Source organism: Patella vulgata, chromosome 6 (genome assembly GCF_932274485.2).
Source record: "Patella vulgata chromosome 6, xgPatVulg1.2, whole genome shotgun sequence".
NCBI classification, from domain to species: Eukaryota; Metazoa; Mollusca; class Gastropoda; family Patellidae; genus Patella; species Patella vulgata.
In genome coordinates, this window is record NC_065884.2 from 16,372,563 (window position 1) to 16,393,264 (window position 20,702).

Sequence of the window (20,702 nt, forward strand, 5' to 3'; positions counted from 1 at the left end):
GCGCCCAATGTGGTAGTCGACTGCAGGGACGACATTCCAATTAAATGCACGAACTGCAAGGGCGGCCACGCTTCGAACTCACCCGAATGCCCCAAAATTAAGACAACGAAGGCAGCACAATGACTGAAAAAGAAAGCTTCAGTGAAGCTGCATTGATCCTGATAAAGATAGAGTGGGAGACAAAAGATGCCAGGAAAACGGCTCCGGTTGCAAAACCAACGCCGGAGCCGATTACGTCGACATACCAAACAACGCCGAAAAAACCCAAACACGGCACCCAGCTCGGCTGATCAACAACCAGCCCCAACCAAACCACCAAAGACCAATACCAAACCAAAGCAGAAGAAGGAGGAACCAAAAACGGATGTTCATGAAACACACTTTATTCCGAAGTTTAAAACGGAAAGTGGCATCATGAACTTTATGATTGAGTTCCTAAGGGTGACTGTGTTCAATGAGGACAAAGCTAAGGTCTTACATGGTCAACGCCGATGCTCTAATCAACTCGGTCAAGAAGAAATCAAGGGAAGACGACGACTAAGAAGCTGGAAAAACCGACCCAACGGATAATCTCACACTCCGTAGAAGGATATCACATTTTCGTCACTACAGCACTGGCGGTATGCCCAGTTGCTTGCCAGCGAACACTAATGGGGTACTTCCTACGGAATGCGAGACGCTAATAGATCAGTAAACCCCCAATATAAATTAATTGGTCCGAGTGGTCTTTTGGTTTGGTCCGATTAGTCTTTTGGGTTGGCCGAGTGGTCCGACTGGTCTTTTTTGGGGTCCGAGTGGTCTTGTTCCGAGTGGTTTTTGGTCCGAGTGGTCTGAATACCCCATCCGGACAGTCACCATGGCGGGACAGGTGAAAATTCTACTACTTAATGTTATTTGACTTGCCCTAAGGTGCACCAAGCTGAGAAATTACATCAACCGTAACCCGAAAGATGTAATGTGCCTACCTGGAGACCAAACTACTACCAAAGAATAGCGACATCTGCCTATCCGGATACACTTGTCAGCGCAGGGACAGATCGGCGGTCTTGCCATCTACATCAGTGACAATTTCTGTTGCACTGAATGTCGCTAGCCCTTTAGAAGCAATGGGCACAGCCATCACTTCGAGCAATAATAAAAAGTTGACAATAGTGAATGTCACAATAAAACCAAATGACTACCAGTCACTTCTCGATTGGGTTCCGCATGGCGAATCTGTGTTTTGCTGGGATTTCAAAGCGAAGCACGCTCCGTGGGTGTCACCGTGGAATGTAGCTGCAGGAGGACTAGTCTTTGCTAGTTTTTATAAATGTTGTCTTGGCAAAATTTTGATGTAATGGCAAAATGTCTTTATAATAGCTTCGCTTTTATTAGACCGGTTGGCGCAGAGTAGGACGTTAAACCCGATTTCATTCCACTTTCTTGCTATAACTTTCCAAGACAACATTTATAAAAAATAACAAACCTTGCTATTACTTTCGTAAAACCACAGGGAAAATTACCAACTTGTTCTATGGCGTGGTGGACTGTGTAGGCGAGAATCCATCGGAGTTGATAAATTCTTTTGTGTCATCATTTGATTAAAAAAAAGTTAATGGCCTATAATTCTCGTAATTCCCAATTAAACTGACCCAAATTGTACTGCACATAGCTTAACATATAAAAAACCAATTCCCATTGAAATAAAGGTGAAAATTCATAAATTTAATAAAATCCAACGGTTGCGCGATTTTGTCGTTTTTATATATTGGCCACCAAGCCAGAATTAGAACACGCATGTGATTAAACGTTACCTCGAAAATGTAGAAAAATTGTTCGGTAACTATTTCAGTGCCCCAATCGTCACTATTTGAAACATAATTACTTATTTCCATGCAAACCGGAATGATATGTGTTGAGAATTTTGCATCTGAAGCTATATTTACTTGCGCAAAGCCTCGAAGAGTGTATCAATTGTAGAGGCGTACTCAAGACGCTGTTACAATATTGCAGCTAGTCAACGTGCAGTACCAAAACTGTGGATTATTTGAAAGATTTTGTCAAACTGGGTAGTAATTGAATTCTCTAACAAATGGTCACCGTTTTCAAATTACGACAACATAACTTAATGGGAAATCTTGTCAACAAGCAGTTCCAAAGCTGTGGATCAATTTTTTTTCAATTTTCCCTAAATCACCGAGAATAACCAAACACACTAAAAACTATAATAACATAATATAATATGATTTATATTCAGTGTAGAAGATTATCAGAAGCAACACGTTGTATATTGGTATCTTGTATGCACAAAAATGAGCCAGCCGGATGTAAGGTAACTATTAACCATCTTGAAGTTAAACACCTCACCACCAAAGAAATGGGCCATGCTAAAAAAAAAAGTATCTTTCTTTTAGTTACTTTGGGAAGTTTCTAACTTTTATTAAAAAAGTGACTTAGCCAGCGTTGCACGGGTGGTTGTCTTATATAGTTTGATTTTGAGTTACGAGAGAAAGAGAGAGAGAGAGAGAGAGAGGGGGAGAGAGAGATGGGTTTATCGTCCACTCAACACAAACTAGGTCATTTCGGGACCAACACATGGTTAATTTTTTTTATTTCAATAATTCGCTTGCGCGTAGGGGTCTTTAGCAGTGGGGGGAAACCGGAGGACCCGGAGAAAACCCACGAGGTTGGACAGGCGACCCTACTCCTTGTCACGTTGAATCGGGGAATCGAAACCACGTCAGTTGACTCAATGACAGACCTTATGATACAGCGTGCACACGCTAACCATTCGGCCATCCAACCCCCCCTTTGAGTTAGGAAATTTCATAAAGGTAATAGGGCCATTCTAGAAAAGTGTGGTACGATCTAGAATGTTTCTTTAGGGTCCAATTATTACGCCTCAAAACATCCATAACAATAATTGTCAGCTTCGTCATTAAATACTAGCTCCACCAAGTACAAAATAAATAGTTCCATTTTAAAAAGTTGGTCTTTATGAAGTTAAACCTAACCCTAGAGAAAGATATTTCCCAGATCGTACAAAGATCTAGTATTGTGCGCCCAATGAACAGCTACAGGAAGTTCTAACATTATACCACAATTAGAAATAGAGTTATCGCATTGGAAAGTCTCGACCAACAGACACCTGCTTTCTCCGAAGTATGTTAGGATACATGCATTCCAACTATTTTCTATATTTCAGTGACTGTGTTCCATCCAAAACACCATTAAATCAGAGTTATTACTATGGTAAAACTGATACACCAATATCAACTAAAACAATAAAACAATGTCTAGTTGAAGCAGCTAATGGAAAACCTGAACATATTGTTTACCGTATACCTGAATATAAAGATTCAATTACATTGAAATCATTACTGGAACAGGTAACACAATTACTCCCATTCTGCAAAGATCCACGTACTTCATAGTTCTCTGCCTTCAATGGCCTCCATATCCCAAAATAAGTATACTATTTTGTAATTCGGTTCAACTCCGTTTCACATCTGCCATACACACGACTATTAAAAAAAAACATTTTCAATTTTATTAGATGGAAGCGGAATAAATCTTCTCAAACTTAATGTTTTAGCCTAAAATCGACGATTTAGGACTTAAAATGTTGGTCAACTAGCTTAGTGTCTGTTCTCAAGAGGAGTTAACTGTAGACAGGCTGCCTAAGTTTAGTATGAATTAATTCTGGTCAACTACTACAATTTTAAGTTTCTATATGTGATAAAGCGTAAGGTCGTCTATCTACCCTTTTGGGTTTTATGTGCGTCCCCTGTTTTCTTCCAACTTCTATAGTTTGTCCCGAAATGACCTAAAATTAAATCGGCACAGGGTATAACGTCTTAGTTAAATTTGGGCATCACCGAGCAGAAACTACGCTGGGTAATTTGCCGACAAACACCGGGATCAAATATGTAACACTATGCGTGATACGCGTCGCTGGTTAGACGTGGAAAGCCCAGACGCATAAATACAACCGACGTGTGAAACATACTCTCTTCTGCTACATATTTTTATAGCCTTATGATCGTCTAGTATTGTCTTTGGTTATATTTGTTTCTTATTCTCTTATTTTCATCTCAGACGTTATGACATTTGTCTACCAGGTACAACAATGCTACAGTTCGTTTCTACATTTTATATCAAGCACTGGATACATAGGTTACAAGCATAGATTGCAATAAAGTCATTCTCTCGGTCCCACTCCCATTCAAACTCGCCAGGGTAAATCTGCTACATCTTCCCCTCTAAGAATCCACATGGTATCTACACAAGAGCGCAAATTCTATTTGTTATATAGAATGACAACTTTCCTACCACTAGTGATAAACATGATATTCTGGTTTCACCCAGAATCGGCTATGTTTATTAAATTTAAAATCTTTTTATGTGTCAGCCTATCACCCAGTCATTTGAGTGCGTGAGATATGACTATGACTTCTGTACAATACCATAGTACTACACAAACCCGGGACCGCATGGTCGGTAAGCCAACCATATACTAACTCAGCGAGATAGCAAATTAAATACGTTTGGTGAGGCGTAAAAAAATTAAACATTTGTTTTTTTTTAATTTTTATAATCTAAAATGAAAATATAATATATATTTTTACCATTACACTCCCTAAAATGTATACGTGTTTGTCACTCACTGTCTATACATATGTCCACCATTGTTTATTGTAAACATAAGATTTAACTATTTTATATGTTTGGTGAAAACTTAGATATATTTTTGCCTGTTGTTCAATCCAATTCAGTTTATTGAATAAATATTGTTTAAACTAAATTAAACAGATCCTGTTGCCATGACGCGATCGGTGGACGATGTTGGGATACGGACGTATGTGGCCTATTGTTTATATGGATTACCACCAACCGAGTTCAGATGCTGTGGTTTGGCTTGCGCTCTGTTTTGACACGGCGCGTTATACGTTTTAGATACAAGAAGCAATCATGGTTTTACAAGTAAATGGTAGAGGTACATATTATTATACAGACCAAATGATAATAAGTAAAACAGTTATAATAGTTTGTTAGATACGCTGATAGGAAAGCTGTTTTTTAATTCAATGGTATACTTTCTATGTTTTAGAGTGAAAGATTTTCCAGATCATTATTACATCATGGTGTTAGTCAAGGAGATGTCGTTATGGTACTTGGTGTTTCTACTTGCGATTATTTTGTCATGTTCCATGGTACTGTTGGTATTGGGGCACAGTTCTTCTCTGTAAGTTATTCATAATAAATAAATATCTCAAAATGACACTTTCTAGAATTGTTTTTTTTTAAATATATACAGCTGCGGATCTACTATGAAACTAATGAAGCTGAAGTTTCAGGGTACCCAGAAGCGGCCGTAGTCTACATTTAAATTGTAATTGTACTGTATAGATGGGTCCGTTTAAGGTTGGATAGCTACTCTACTGAAGATGACTGTTAAATCACGATCCTATTGAATTGAACGATGACGACAGTGGTTACATAGACATAGTTATTGGTCGACCTCTCCCCCACCCCTCCGTAGCAGACCAAGGTTCGTGATCCCAAATATACATCCACCACTGTCGGTAGTCGGTATTGTTTTTCTTTCAATGTTTGTTACATATTCAATGCTATGCTCACGGAATCTCTACAATTGTAAAAATGCTCTTATTTCATTGGTCAATGTTTCTATATTTCAGCCATTTCTTTATGACCCACCAGAGAAAAACACCATTGAATTGATCAAATTGGTATGAAACGTTTCAATGTTTTAACCTCAATGCTCTTGATAATGCTTCCATGGTTTGTGTAAAACTATTTTATTAAAACAAGCTGCTAATACTATAACCAGCTTCATCTAGAATAGAAACCATTATATTTACCAACAAGACCATGGCTGCATCTCACAAGGGTTATGGTAACCAGTACAATTTTATCAAACGTTTCAACAGTGATGAAACTGGAATGGTATCTGTGGCAGTCTCGATCTCTTATAATTAGTAATGGAATTTGAAATGAAATGGGGTTTAACGTCCTACTGTTCTGCATCGACTGGGATAATGAAGAAATGCATGCCCCATACAGTGTGCTATGAGGGAATTATTGCTCGGATAGCGGCACTACGGTCTAATTCGAATTCCAACTGCCAAGGGTTCTTTTACTTGCACGCCAATGTGTACACGTGACCTCTGTTTTTTGTCCCCCCCCCCCGAACGACTATACGTTGGCCTTGTCAGACCCTCCGTCGTTCACCACTGACAAGGGGGAACAACGATAGAAAGTCCCGATGAACTTTCGTGGCCAACACCGTGCTCGAACAGATGACCCCCAGGTTAGTGAGCCAAAGTCTTACTCAATGAGCCACCGCGGCTTTCAACTGAATTTGAAAATATCCACCACCAAATTTTTCAATAAAAACGTTAAAATATTTCTTTGTTTTTAAAAATGTATTTGCTGTTTTATTAGAGGTACGATTGTTTATCTTTTAAAAGAAAAAAACTATTTATTGTTTCAGGTACGGCCAAGTATTATAATAATTGGTTATGAAGTTGCATTCCTCGCAGATTGTATCCGCGATTATACTACAAGGTGATTATTATCTTGATTGATATAAATACCCGGTGGTTAGGGTAATGTACGAAGGGATAGCCTTTTCTCGGAGCAGAAGAAATCATATTCTGGGTGGGACTCTCCAAACTTCCCGAGCTTTCCAAGCTATACGATAAGCTTCCCCCAAGATGTCATAATGACCCGACCTACCGTTACAACACGACGCCTTGATTGATATAAATACCCGGTGGTTAGGGTAATGTACGAAGGGATAGCCTTTTCTCGGAGCAGAAGAAATCATATTCTGGGTGGGACTCTCCAAACTTCCCGAGCTTTCCAAGCTATACGATAAGCTTCCCCCAAGATGTCATAATGACCCGACCTACCGTTACAACACGACGCCTTGATTGATATAAATACCCGGTGGTTAGGGTAATGTACGAAGGGATAGCCTTTTCTCGGAGCAGAAGAAATCATATTCTGGGCGGGACTCTCCAAACTTCCCAAGCTTTCCAAGCTATACGATAAGCTTCCCCCAAGATGTCATAATGACCCGACCTACCGTTACAACACGACGCCTGCAGCGAAATAAAAACAGTATTTTTTTTTAACTTGTAAAATGAGTATATGAATATGTTAACTATATAAATAACATGAAATGAAATGGGGTTGAACGTCCTACTGCTCTGCTCCGAACTGGGCTAACGAAGACGGGCATACGCCATGCAGTGTGCAATGAGGGAAAGTTTGCCCGGACAGCGGCACTACGGCCTACTCTTATATCGAAATCCAATGTGTACACGGGACCTCGGTTTTTCGTCCCATCCGAACTATTAGACAGCTGTCCTTGTCAGGCCCTCCGTCCTGTATCACTGACAAGGGGAACCGGAAAATCTGGATGAACTTTCTCGGGCAATACAGGGATCGAACACCCGACCTCCAGCTTGCGAGCCAGCGTCTTTTCCCACTTGGCCACCGTGACCCCGATTAACTATATAAAGTTATCAATGTATTATTGGATGTCAAAATAAAGCCTTGAATTGGGTTGATATAAGATGTTATCAGGGCCGTCTTAAAACACGAGACCCCCCCCCCCCCCTTGCCCGTGCATTAGGGGACATGCCGATAAATGTATGTTATGATTTGCTGTCAATAAATAAGCACTAAACTATAAATATATGTGGACATTGACAATCCTGTGAGTGGTTGTGTGGGTAAGGGCCCCAACACTGCTTTTCTCGGGGGCTTATAATACAGTTAAGACGGCACTATTTCGATTAATGACAGAGAAAGCGGGCTATAACTGATTACATTTATAGTTTGATAAATTATTAGTGAACGTCGGCTTGTTTACTAAATTTGTTTCAATTACCTTGAGGTGAGTGGGACACAAACTCAGTCATATCTTGCCTGACAAGGACAGCTGTCTAGTCGTTCAGATGGGACGAAAAACCGAGGTACCGTGTACATATTGGCGTGCGCGTAAAAGATCCCTTGGCAGTTGGAATTCGATATAAGAGTAGGCCGTAGCGCCGCTGCCCGGGCAAAATTCCACTCATAGCACACTGTATGGCGTATGCCCGTCTTCATTAGCCCAGTTTAGGAGCAGAACAGTAGGACGTTAAACCCCATTTCATTTCATTTCATTTTCAGTCATATCTTGACAATACAGATGTAAAACTTCCAACGAAGACAGAACATAAACCCGCATATAAACAAATTAACATATTAACCATGCATAATGCAAGAGCACAATCTGCTTATTACAAGTCTTTCTTTAGGCCTGAAATGTTATCTAAATTATCAATTAGACATTAATTAACTTATCCAGACCATAATAAACTCTCGATGTCAAGGCTAGCCTTCGATGTTGGCTGGATCAGATTCCTATATGCCGCTAACGGCCGTTGATAATTAAATCAGAAAAAGTGGTTAATCGAGACTATGCTGTTTATATTAATGATTTTAGTAATGATGACCGAGACTATGCAAAATTTTCACCCGCTTCTTTCTCGGCTCATAGTGGATCAATTTGACTGAAATTTTCAGCAAATTACCTTTACACTATCTAGTTTTTAACTATTATAGCGAGAACTGCCATCTCTTTATCTTATCTCCCATAATGTATCTTTAACATATAAACAATCTGACGAAATTGACAATATTTCAGATCCTCTGATATCAAATTTAAAACAATCCATTATGCACCAGAAAAAATAACTCAGCCGGAAGTAAACAGGTGAGTACAGAAATAGTGTGGTATTAAACTTTTTACTTCTTACAGCTGGTCCCCTCCCCCCCCCCCCCACAATCCATTCACTTTATTTTATTAAAAATGTGATGACTTACTAGGGTTCGAGTTTTGTCAAGATGTCCATGTTTTTGTGCTTCTTGATTTACATGATTATGTGTGGCCAAGCTACAAATTATCTAACTTTTAGTTTCTGTCAAAAGAAATGGGAAAAACGAATTATGGCGGACTATTAACACATTGAATAGTCCGAATGGTTGGACAGTAAATATAAAGCTTAAAGTAGCTAAGTCTCTAACTCAATATCATCCAGAGTCTTCCACATTGAAAACACGAATTATTTGTCAATTTAAATCAACATTGATGTTGTGATCTTACCGGGAAAAGATTGGCTTCTGATATGCATTATTTAAGACAAAATAAACATTTTACCATTGGTAAACGAGGCTAGTCATATTCCACAAGTCATGTCAAACGGTGACGCCATATTCTTATCTGGAGAGCATGCGCAATAAATACTATCGGTGTAGACTTGAATAACCAGACGCTAGAGGTTGCCACTCGATTGAGACTTCTGGTGTTTTTCGCCGAACACTACTGATTTGAAATTAGAGTAAATACGGAAACAATTGAATGTAAATCAGTTTGTATACATTCATATTACATTATAATATACGTTGCGACCCATTTGTGTCAATATTAGCGATTTAACTCCTTTAAAGGACAATATTGGTGCCAGTCATTATCACATATGTGTTAGAGCTGGTTAAACACATTCCAAATATACTTTTAACACAGAGATCATTGCTACGATAGCTGAGTAATACAGGTTTCCCGTATCGGAAGTGACGAACGCCAAAGGAAAACACGAGTCACTGCTCTATATAACTGACTGAAGCAACGAGTGATAGCGTATACACGGCCGAATTTCTGCTCACTAATAATTCATTCGAAGACCAAAAGTTGTTGTGTAAGACTGCGAGAGGATATCTGACAAGGATATCAGCTAGATAACAGGATTCTCGTAACTGTAATGTAATTATTGTTATTCAGGGAAAAACTTTATACATATGAACAGTTTTTGAACTCCGGAGACGTCTTGAGAACAGGCGACAAATTGGTATCTGTTGAGAGGAATGTAAGGTATACTGATACTGCATGTCTTCAATGTACCTCAGTAAGTAAAAAAAAATAACTCATTTTTTATAGTCAAACAAACAAATATCTTCCGTGTGCTACATTAAGTATAAAAATATCTCATTATTTATAGTGAAACAAACAAATATCTTCTGTGTGCTACATTAAATATACAAATAACTCATTATTTATAGTCAAACAAACAAATATCTTCTGTGTGCTACATTAAATATATAAATAACTCATTATTTATAGTCAAACAAACAAATATCTTCTGTGTGCTACATTAAATATAAAAATAACTCATTATTTATAGTCAAACAAACAAATATCTTCTGTGTGCTACATTCAATATAAAAATAACTCATTATTTATAGTCAAACAAACAAATATCTTCAGTGTGCTACATTAAGTATAAAAATAACTCATTATTTATAGTCAAAAAACAAATAACTTCAGTAAGAAAAAAATACTATCAAGCAAATTAAACATATAAATTATGCCATCTTCCAGGCAAGTGTTCGAAGCACAGATAACATCTCACAGCCCCAGTGAGTGGTTTGGTGCACCAGGCAGTGTAAGATTACCCATCGTATGACTCGTGTTACAATTTTTACACGCCCACATTAAAATGTATGTTTATAGCCCAAAGATCTCGGTTCCTTTTGATACTGACACATGCCGGACCGTAATATCCTGTATTATAGTTCCTGGTTGTAAGAAAAATTGCTTTTTGCAAAATGTGGCCGTATCTTGCATGACAACCGCTTATTAGTTTTCGGTCATGGTAAAATATGTGATTCAAAAAAGTGTCATTAGCTTCATTTTGACATATTAGCTAATACCCAGATATGCTGGTGCTCAGATACCGCCGTGTCAATTAAATTTGTGTCATTTATTTATGTTTGTTTTTTATTTAGGGAACAACAGGGAAATTCAAAGTAGGTTTATTAAGTCACAGGATATTGGTCAATGCTGCCATATTTGGAGAGAACAGGAAAAATCCAGATCGAAAGGTAAAGGCTTGTTCATTAAAAAAAAATATGTGATATGAATTAATTTCTCTCAATCGGAAACTGTGGACTATTTTTAGGCAAAGGGAAAGGGAGCGTGGAGTGGGGACACACGACTAAATTCTCTTTAAAAAAGAACAGTAAGCTGACGCTAAGTATTATATCCAGTCTATTAAACAGACATTATCTAAGAACTAAATCTGTCTTTTGAGGGCTTTACTTTGGACCTTAGATGTAATATAAATTATTAATTAGACGTTGATTAACATGGCAAGACCAAAATCAACTCTCGATGCAACCTGATGACCCCGATTAGAAGGGTTCAGGCGTTTAATGATTTAGCTTAGAAATGGAGAAGCGAGGCTAAGACTAGAATGACCAGTACGCCTGTTACGATCAGCGCACTAAATACAAAATGTGCACATAAAACATTACAGCTTCAAAGGCATTATACATAGATAGAAATGAAATTGTGAGTATTTACATTCAAAGGTAAGACCGAAGGTCGCGACCTGGACATAGACCGTATATTCTGGCAAACAGTCGCAATACTAAGTCTCACTAGGTAGACAACCTAGTCTGCCATATTTAAATTAACGCCGTAGACTCGATTCTCTAACCAGTTAGTTTCGGAAGACTTCGAATGAAATGAGACAGGGTTTAACGACCTATATTTCTGCACCATGTTAGTGGTAGTCAACCTAGTATGGTAGATCGATAGCAAGATAACAATAGTTCTTTTCATCTTACAGAGGGTTGTATTCGCATTTTGCTCTGGAAAACTTGATGACCTGTCTGTACTACTGGATAGTCTAACACCCATATGTAACTGGAGACATGGTGTTGTGGGCGTAATCACGCCATCCACCAGTTTAACAGATCCACTATCATTATTAAAATTTATACAAGATGAAAAGTAAGTGATTTTGTAATATGGCACACTGTACCATGTTTACATAACTATGTGAAATATAGTAGCAATCATAATACTATAGGGTTTATTTTAGTTCTATGAAAGGTACTCTGTTTAATATAAGTGATTAAACCAATGGGTGACAACGAGAAATTGGCTCAGTGTATAGGTATTTTGCAAGATTCAACTGTCTTAGACTTACCCACAGACATTTACTGTCGCCATCAATTGCTGAAAGTAGGGTACCATCGCCCAGTCGTCTCGTACAGAGATTAGTCTAATTAAATAGAATAATGTTGACGTAAAACGGTGCCGATACGAAACACTTACCCAAAAATGGCAGTTGCCCCACCCTAATAGCTGGCGTATCTATACTTTGTATATAAGAAAGAGCCAGGTTAAATTTCTCTTCAGACATCATTTAGAGATCCTAGGAGAGACGTCGTTCGGAATTCCTAGGGAAATATAATACCCACTGCCCCCTCGGCTCGGCTTAGAGGCCGGAATGGCTCTCGCCACAGAACACGCCCTAAGTGATAAAGAACTGCCATATCTGTGTGTGTAGCTTCCTGTATGTAACCTTTGTATTATGGATGTTATAAAGATATAAAAAGTGTTCCAGAGTCAATTGATCCTTGAATTTTCATACACAACGTGAAGTCAAAGTTAGTTCCCAATTGACTGTAGTGTCTCACAACTAACTGCGGTATAGTAGCCTACCATGTCTACATACAATATAACTACGATGTAGTACCATATCTACATACAATAGAACTACGGTATTAAGAAACCGGCGTGTTATTTTCGGTGAGATTATACATTTATAACCACGGTGGTTTTGTCATCAAGGAACGGAAATCACAACCGGTTATAAACTTAGTGTGGGATCATATGAAGGGTTCTCAAACCTGGCCCATATTCGTCAGAGTAATGTCAGTAGACTCAAAGTAACATGGCCACCACTAAATAGAATACAATACCTGGATTTTATATACCAAAAGCTACTAAGTATAAAATAGCATCGGGGGTCAAAGCCACTTTCAGAGTCACAAGCCTTTGCTGGATCTGTCAATAGCTTACCTAGGAGTTACACTATCTGTTAAACAATAAAGACTCCTTATATCCTTCTACTGTATAGTTCAATGCAGAAGTCCTAAAATGCCACCTGGGGTGAACTGTCCGCCTTGAACCATGTTAGCTACGCTACTGGGTAATAGGCCAACTTCAGGGTAATCAGGCTTCTGTTGGGTCTAAATGTCTTCGGTCTAAACTATATCACGAGTTGTGTCTAACTTTCCCCCCTTTAAAATACATGATGTTCCGTACAAAAGATTCTATTCCTAAAATATAAAATAAACGCCCAGGTTTTGCTTTCTGGAAAACTGACCCCTTGAACGTATTCCTGTTAATACCTGATTATATTTTTAGAATTGAAACACTTCAAGCATTTCCTTATATCGTCTTTCCGCTGATAACTCATCCAGCTTTAAGTGACTATGATGTTTCTGCGTGGAAATCCGGTAAGATATTTTTGAAATTGAGCTTTTTAAAAACATCTGTAAAGACGTCTGCATATTGATATAAGATAATAACGTATGGATATTAGATCTTATTGTAATAAAGCGCATGTACGCAACGATGACTCAATAAGAATGCATAGTAACCCCAAGGCTAGCGAGCCAGCGTCTTACCCACTTAGTCACCGTGGCTACCCAAGTTTATTTCAAAATGGCCCAAGTAATGTGTTGACGAGGTAACACGATTCAACTCGAAACTTATGAAAATGATAATAATAACATAACATTTACTGGCACATCTCTATAACTTGTACATAACCTTGTGTACAAACTTGTGCATAACCTTGTGTACAAACTTGTGCATAACCTTGTGTGCAAACTTGTGTATATTTGGATATAATATGTGTATATGTTTTACAATTCTTTGTTTTGTAATTTAAGGTATTTTAGTAGCCCAGGTTGTCAGTAAAGAATTTAGACAGTGGTTTGTGGAAAACAAGCCAGATTATGCGGTATATCAATTATCACTCATTAACCTTTAATTAAGCTATAAACATACTTATGGAAAACATCTACTGATTTATTTGGGCGACGTTTCGCAGAGTATTCTCTCAACGTTTTAAATAAATCAGTAGCTGTTTTCCATAAGTATGTTTATAATTTATTTATCTGCCCAGTTACTAAATGCCACTTAAAGAATATAACCTTTAATTGTCACAGATACCTCACTAGAACATCGGATACCACGTCACATTAGAGTAGTTCAAAACCCATTTGCATTATTAGATGAACATATCCGTTAAAATTACCAAGTTAGCTTTGGTGGTGACTGGGTCGTCGTTATACCCAGGGCCGAATTAAGCTGGAAGAGGTCCCTGGCTGAAAATGTCACTGGAACCGTTGCATCAACGGCGGCATATTCTGGTCATAGTCCGCCACACTCACACAAATGCAATTTGAATCTCCGTATGGGTCGATAGATTTATTTTACATTAACATATACTACATAATAAATGACATTATATTATTTAAGAACTAATTTGGGGCCGCCGTTAACATTGGGGCTCCTGGTTGCAGACCCCCCTCTCCCCATTAATCTGGCCCAGGTAATATCTTCTTTTGTGAGACGTCCATTGGTTGATATTGGACTGTCCATGTTATGTCTCTGGTTTGTTCCACAGTTCTCCCATTTCATTTTTTCATGACAAATCTATAACTAATATATGTGTAATTTTTATTTCTTTAGATAGTATACGGTGGTACCGAATGTTTAGGTGGAACTCAAACTTCTCCGATTTATTCAACTAAACAACAATTCATAGAAACGGTTGGGTATCCTTTTCCACATATAGAGGTAAACTATTTTACTATATATACAGTGAATTACCGGCCCTTGCCGTAAAAGGAAGGGGTCTCAAATGTTACTTTGTCTGAAACACTTGAGTCGTCAAGTCAAATGCACGATCTGTTAAAATGTAGCAAACAACGTGGAACGGGAAAGTAAAGGCGTTTAGAGGAAATGGTCCACCCCAAGAAATTGACCAATATTGTACCTGGTGTAAATATCGAAACTTTGAGTATACTAGATTGAAAACGGTTCTCGACCGACTTAAGCTTTGATAATGAAAAGCCCAGAGAAAATCTTGGATATAGAAGCTAGAGTGGAGGATTATCTGCAAATTAGTTCTTGTGGCTGTTAAAGTGTTAGGCATGAAACCATCTCAATCTAGAAGGTATAGTAGTAACATATCATATGTATATTGTAACTAATTACAGCTTACGGGCTGGAATACCGGAATGCAGGGATAAATTTGTCTTATCCACAACTACAGGAACAGACAAATTGGCAATGTGTGAATAGGTGTTAATGTTATTTCCATATTTTAGATTATTTCAATGCTGTCATGTTGTGATTGGCACACCCAAATCGATTGTCCCTTCTCTCTGAATATCCATGACGAATATTTCAACTCCATCGGCCAATTTTCCCCAATTCATCTAGATATCAAAATGCCATTATTTCTGTTACTTATCTTTCTTATTTAGCACATACACCGGATCGCGTATTTCCACATGAAATGTTTGATTGCATCCATACCAATATTTATTTCACATATAAAACACCCCTGACATGGCAATTGTTACATTGTTCAGTGTGTGCTACGTGGGTAACCCTCAAACCTGACTTGAAACAAATCCGGGTAACGTTTTAAATATGGACATGGATTCCATTACGTCTGTGCTCCTATATATTTGTTTTATTTTAGCTGAAACTGATAGAGGATGATGGCTATGTTGTCCCTATAAATACAGTAGGTGAAATCTGTTTAAAAGGCTGGTCGGTAGCAAATGGTTTTTTAATGGACAATGGAAATGTTGTTACCGTTTGTGATAAGGACGGATGGGTTCACATGGGGTAAATATCAGATTGTTTTTTTTTTAAAAATACAGTTACTAAGCGGAAAGCTTTCATGACAGCATTAATTCAAAATCTAATTGCCTTAATACGATTGATGAAATCGTTCCAGATCCAATGTTCTTTATATAAACATTCAACTCTTGAGGGCCGAATTAACCTAGGTGTATTATATATTTTACACGGACTGTCGCCATAGACATCCATCATCATCCTGGGCGTTATTTAAAACACACTTTATCTTCCTCTTTATGTGTGTGTGGGGTGGGGGGATATGGGGACTCCTAGGGAATAGCATAGGGCCTCTATTTATCTAAAATCCGCCACTGGCTTCATATAGTTTTCAATTTACAGAGATTTAGGTAAAATGGATGAAACAGGTCACGTGACGTATATAGGAAGGAAGTCAGACTGTATACGATATAAAAATAAAGGTGACGTAGTCTATCCAGGTGAAATAGAAAATACTGTCAAGAAGCATCCTAAAATAAAAGATGCCGTGGTAATTTATTATTTTTTTTTAGATATTTGTTTGTTTTTGATACTGCTCGTCCAGTCTTGAATATCATCGCGTACAGCTTGTTTAACGCTTTAGATTTGAAATCAAACAGTTTAAAGAAACCGGTCTTAAATAAACTTTCCTCAAACTTGTGTTATCCGGCAATGCTGTATATTAGTTTGCCACTTGCATTATCCGATAATGTTGTATATATTTATTTCCCATCATTTGTTTTAATAATTATATCCTCTCAGTTTAGTTTTCTTGTGGGAAACCAGGGGGTTCCAGACTCGGTTTGAACCCAACCCGATTCCCCCGGGGGCGGGGCACGGCGGATATTATTGATATAGGTATTGTGGGTTTACCACATGCTATTATTACTGTTATTGGTAGTAGGTGTACCACCATTCTCGATATCACCAGTGGTATGGATCCGTTCTACTCCACTAACACACTCCACGAAATCCAGTTATCCGCTTTTGATCGTAGCTTGATTCTACGAGCCGATGAAATAACAGTTTACATACGAGTTTTAGCGTCATTGTTTACGTTCACCACAATAATCTTAGTTGCAATAAAATGTGAGTTGCTCCCCTTTGCCCACTCGATTGGTCGATAAAAATAACAGACGTATCAAGGGCGTATACTTTGGCTATGTGTTTTCCCCGTGGATGAACCAAGAAGTTAGTGGGTGTACCACAAGCTATTGTTATTATTGATAGTGGGTGTACTACATGGTATTATTGTCATAGTAGTGCGTGTTCCACATGATATTGTCATAGGTAGTGGGTGTATCATATGATATTATTGTCATAGGTAGTGGGTGTATCATATGATATTATTGTTATAGGTAGTAGGTGTACCAGATGATGTTATTTTATAGGTGTATCACATGATGTTACTGTTATAGGTAGTGGGTGTTCCACATGATATTATTGTTATAGGTAGTGGGTGTACCACATGATATTATTGTTATAGGCAGTGTATGTAACGGATGATATTCGTTGTTATAGATAGTAGGTGTACCACATGATATTATTGTCATAGGTAGTGGGTGTATCATATGATATTATTGTTATATAACAATAATAGGTAGTAGGTGTACCACATGATGTTATTGTTATAGGTAGTGGGTGTAACACAAGATATTGTTATTATAGGTTGTAGGCCTGCCACATGATATTAAAGGGGATGAGATTTGTCTTTGTGTAATGTAAGTCAATTTTTTAGTTAGAACAAATGTCAACAAATTATACATAATTTTATTAAAGATGGGTTCCCAGAAAAGTATTTATCGGGTGGTTATTTCCAATAAAAGTATGGTAATTTTGGTATATATGGAAAGTAAAGATATCCGATCTTACTAGAAAAATACTGGATTCCCCGAAAAACACCCATGGAGTGTATACAGGACAAAAATGTAAGGGTTCCCCTAATCAACAGCCCGACGATTAGGAATTTCTGCACGCGTGATGTCAAAGGTCACAGGCGAACATTGATAAATTTTATGAAGAGTTAGACGTACACGACTTTCTGAGTTAAAAATGACGGAAAAAGACGCGGGTAGTGGATAATCTGAGAATTTACTTAGGATTCGATATTTGTAATAAATAGTAAGCGATTAAAGACAATATCGTCTTATGTATGCAATGAATTCTCCTCTGACTTCTAAGAGAGGTAAGTCACGTGACGTAAACATGACCTGGTTTGATTGAATTTTTATAGCAGGTCATTCCTTCGCAATTACAATGTTTGAGAAGGATTTGAAGCAAAATTATGACAAATTAATTAGTTTGAATATGTTTTTAGTCCATATATACCATTAAATCACCCAGTTTGTGCGCGGGAACCCATCTTTAAAACACCTTAAGGATATGCCTAGCTCTTGTAATTATCGAGTACCCACTCACGTGTGGTACAATTCGCTTACCGGCGTTCTTAACCCTTATCACTCACTCACAAGCTTAATATCGAAACGTGTTTTCTTCATAAATGGCAGCGAGCTTTATGGATAACATTCACTAGGTTTATTAACTGCAATGTTTCAATGTGTGTACTTTCACCTTTATTATTAAACCTAGTTAATAAACCTTGTGAATGTTATCCTTAAAGATGTCTGTTATTAAAAATCGCCTTCAATAAATGCTTTTAAATATAATATTTCTTTTCAGATTAAAATATGGCGATTCTTTGAATGACGAGGAACTAGAAACGTTTTGTAAAAATGAGGTACCGTAGTAATTCTGTTACATCAGCTAAATATCTTGGCAAAACTAAATAAATTATATAGAAAACGGATTTAAAGTTGTTGACACTTATAGTCAAGGTACTTACATTGCACTTTCGCCAAATTTTAGATGCATTAATATCGGCTTCCTTAACACCAATCAGACCTGAGGGCGAGGTTACAGACTTTGTTTAATTCACGTTTTGCTGTTTCGGCAAGGTGGCCTGGAAGCTAAACATAACTATGACAGTATATTTATATAAATATCACTAATTAAAAGTTAAAACATCCACGACTGAATGTAATCTGAAAAGTAAAAATATCCATGTATATATATGGATACAGTATATATATATGGACTAATCGTGTAATATTATGTTTTATAGTTATACAGTAGAGATGTACCAAATTATTATTTTATTAGTGGACTGAACTAATCGTGTAATATTATTTTTTTTTATAGTTATACAGTAGAGATGAGCCAGATTATTACTTTATTATGGAATCATTTCCTGTTGTAGGTATTAGAAATAAGGTGGGTTAGATCATTTATAGATTTTATACCATTCAAGATAAATTATTTATGGCAGTGATTTTATAAAAACAATATGACTTGATAATGTCTCCATATATACATGTAGTATTATAGGGTGGTTAAAGTAGCTTAGTCTCTAACTCAACATCATCCAAAATCTTCAACATTGAAAACACGAATTATTTGTCAATTTAAATCAACATTGATGTTGTGATCTTACTGGGAAGAGATGGGCTTCTGATATCTAATATTTAAGACAAAATAAACATTTTACCATTCGTACACGAATCGTGTACCATAATGCGTTTCAGCGTCATTTGTAATAAGGGGCTTGAAAAACGAGGCTAAGTATATTCCACATGTCAAGTCAAACGGTGACGTCATATTGTTATCTGGAGAGCATGTGCAATAAATACTATCGGTGTAGACTAGAATAACCAGGCACTAGAGATTGTCATTCAATTGATACTTCTAGCGTATTTCGCCGAACATAAATGATTAAAAATTACAATGAAAACAGAAAAGATTGAATGTAAATCAGTTTATATACATTCATTTTACATTATTATATGCGTTGCGACCCATTTGTGTCAATTTCTAGGTTCCAAATATTAGCGATTTAGCTCCTTTAAGTTATGAAATATTTTAAAAACCTGTAAGCACACAATTAAACTGATTCATTACTAGCCACAAAGATATGATGGCTATAAAACCAAACATGTGGACAAGTTGCATTTGAACAGTTTTTGAGACACCGATTCTCTGTGCACACTCATGCAAAAGTCTTTGTTTTGATGTTTAATAGGTCTACGCTGACCGATAAATATCTCTATATAAACAAACTGTATATTTAATATTTTAATTTTCTGTCAATAGATTTCAAGAGCAGAAATAAAAAAGATCGTGGCAAAGAAAATAGAAACTATGAAGAATAATAAATCTTTTATGTATTTGTAGAAAAATAGCATTTATTTTACTTACTAATTTTGATATTAAATGTGCTTTAACGTCCTGTTCTTCTGCTCCGACACCCGATTAGATTTTATTACATACTTCGAGAAGGTATTTGTTGAGTAATAAAACCTTCTAGTAGTTTATCGAGGGCTGGCCGTCCTTACCGCACGGTACAAATAAAACCTTCTAGTAGTTTATCGAGGTTCGGGTGTTTCCGGAGTCCAAAGTGGCCGCTTTATATAAATGAGAATTTTGGGGATAACTAACCCGAACCCTAACCTAACCCTTTTTAAAAGACTGAACTTGGGTCTAATTTAGTTTTTACTTCTCTTAAAAGGGTTAGGGTTCGGGTTAGTATTCCCCTAAATACTCATTTGTATAAAGCGGCCATTTTGGTATGAGTTCTGACTTGTTCTGGAATTTGTTGCTTCTAGTGGTGATAATATTTGTACCGTGCGGTAAGGACGGCCAGCCTCGATAAAGTACTAGAAGGTTTTATTACTCAACAAATACCTTCTCGAAGTATGTAATGAAATTTAATCGGGTGGCTCCGACTGGGTTAATGAAGACGGAGCTAATTTGTTGTTGTATATGAATGTATGATAATTATTAAGTCTATCCAAGTATATTTCGATATATGAAATGTAAAGTCTGTAATTTTTTGGGACATTTTCTCGCGACCTTGTGCATTTTCTGGTCGTCGCACGGTCGC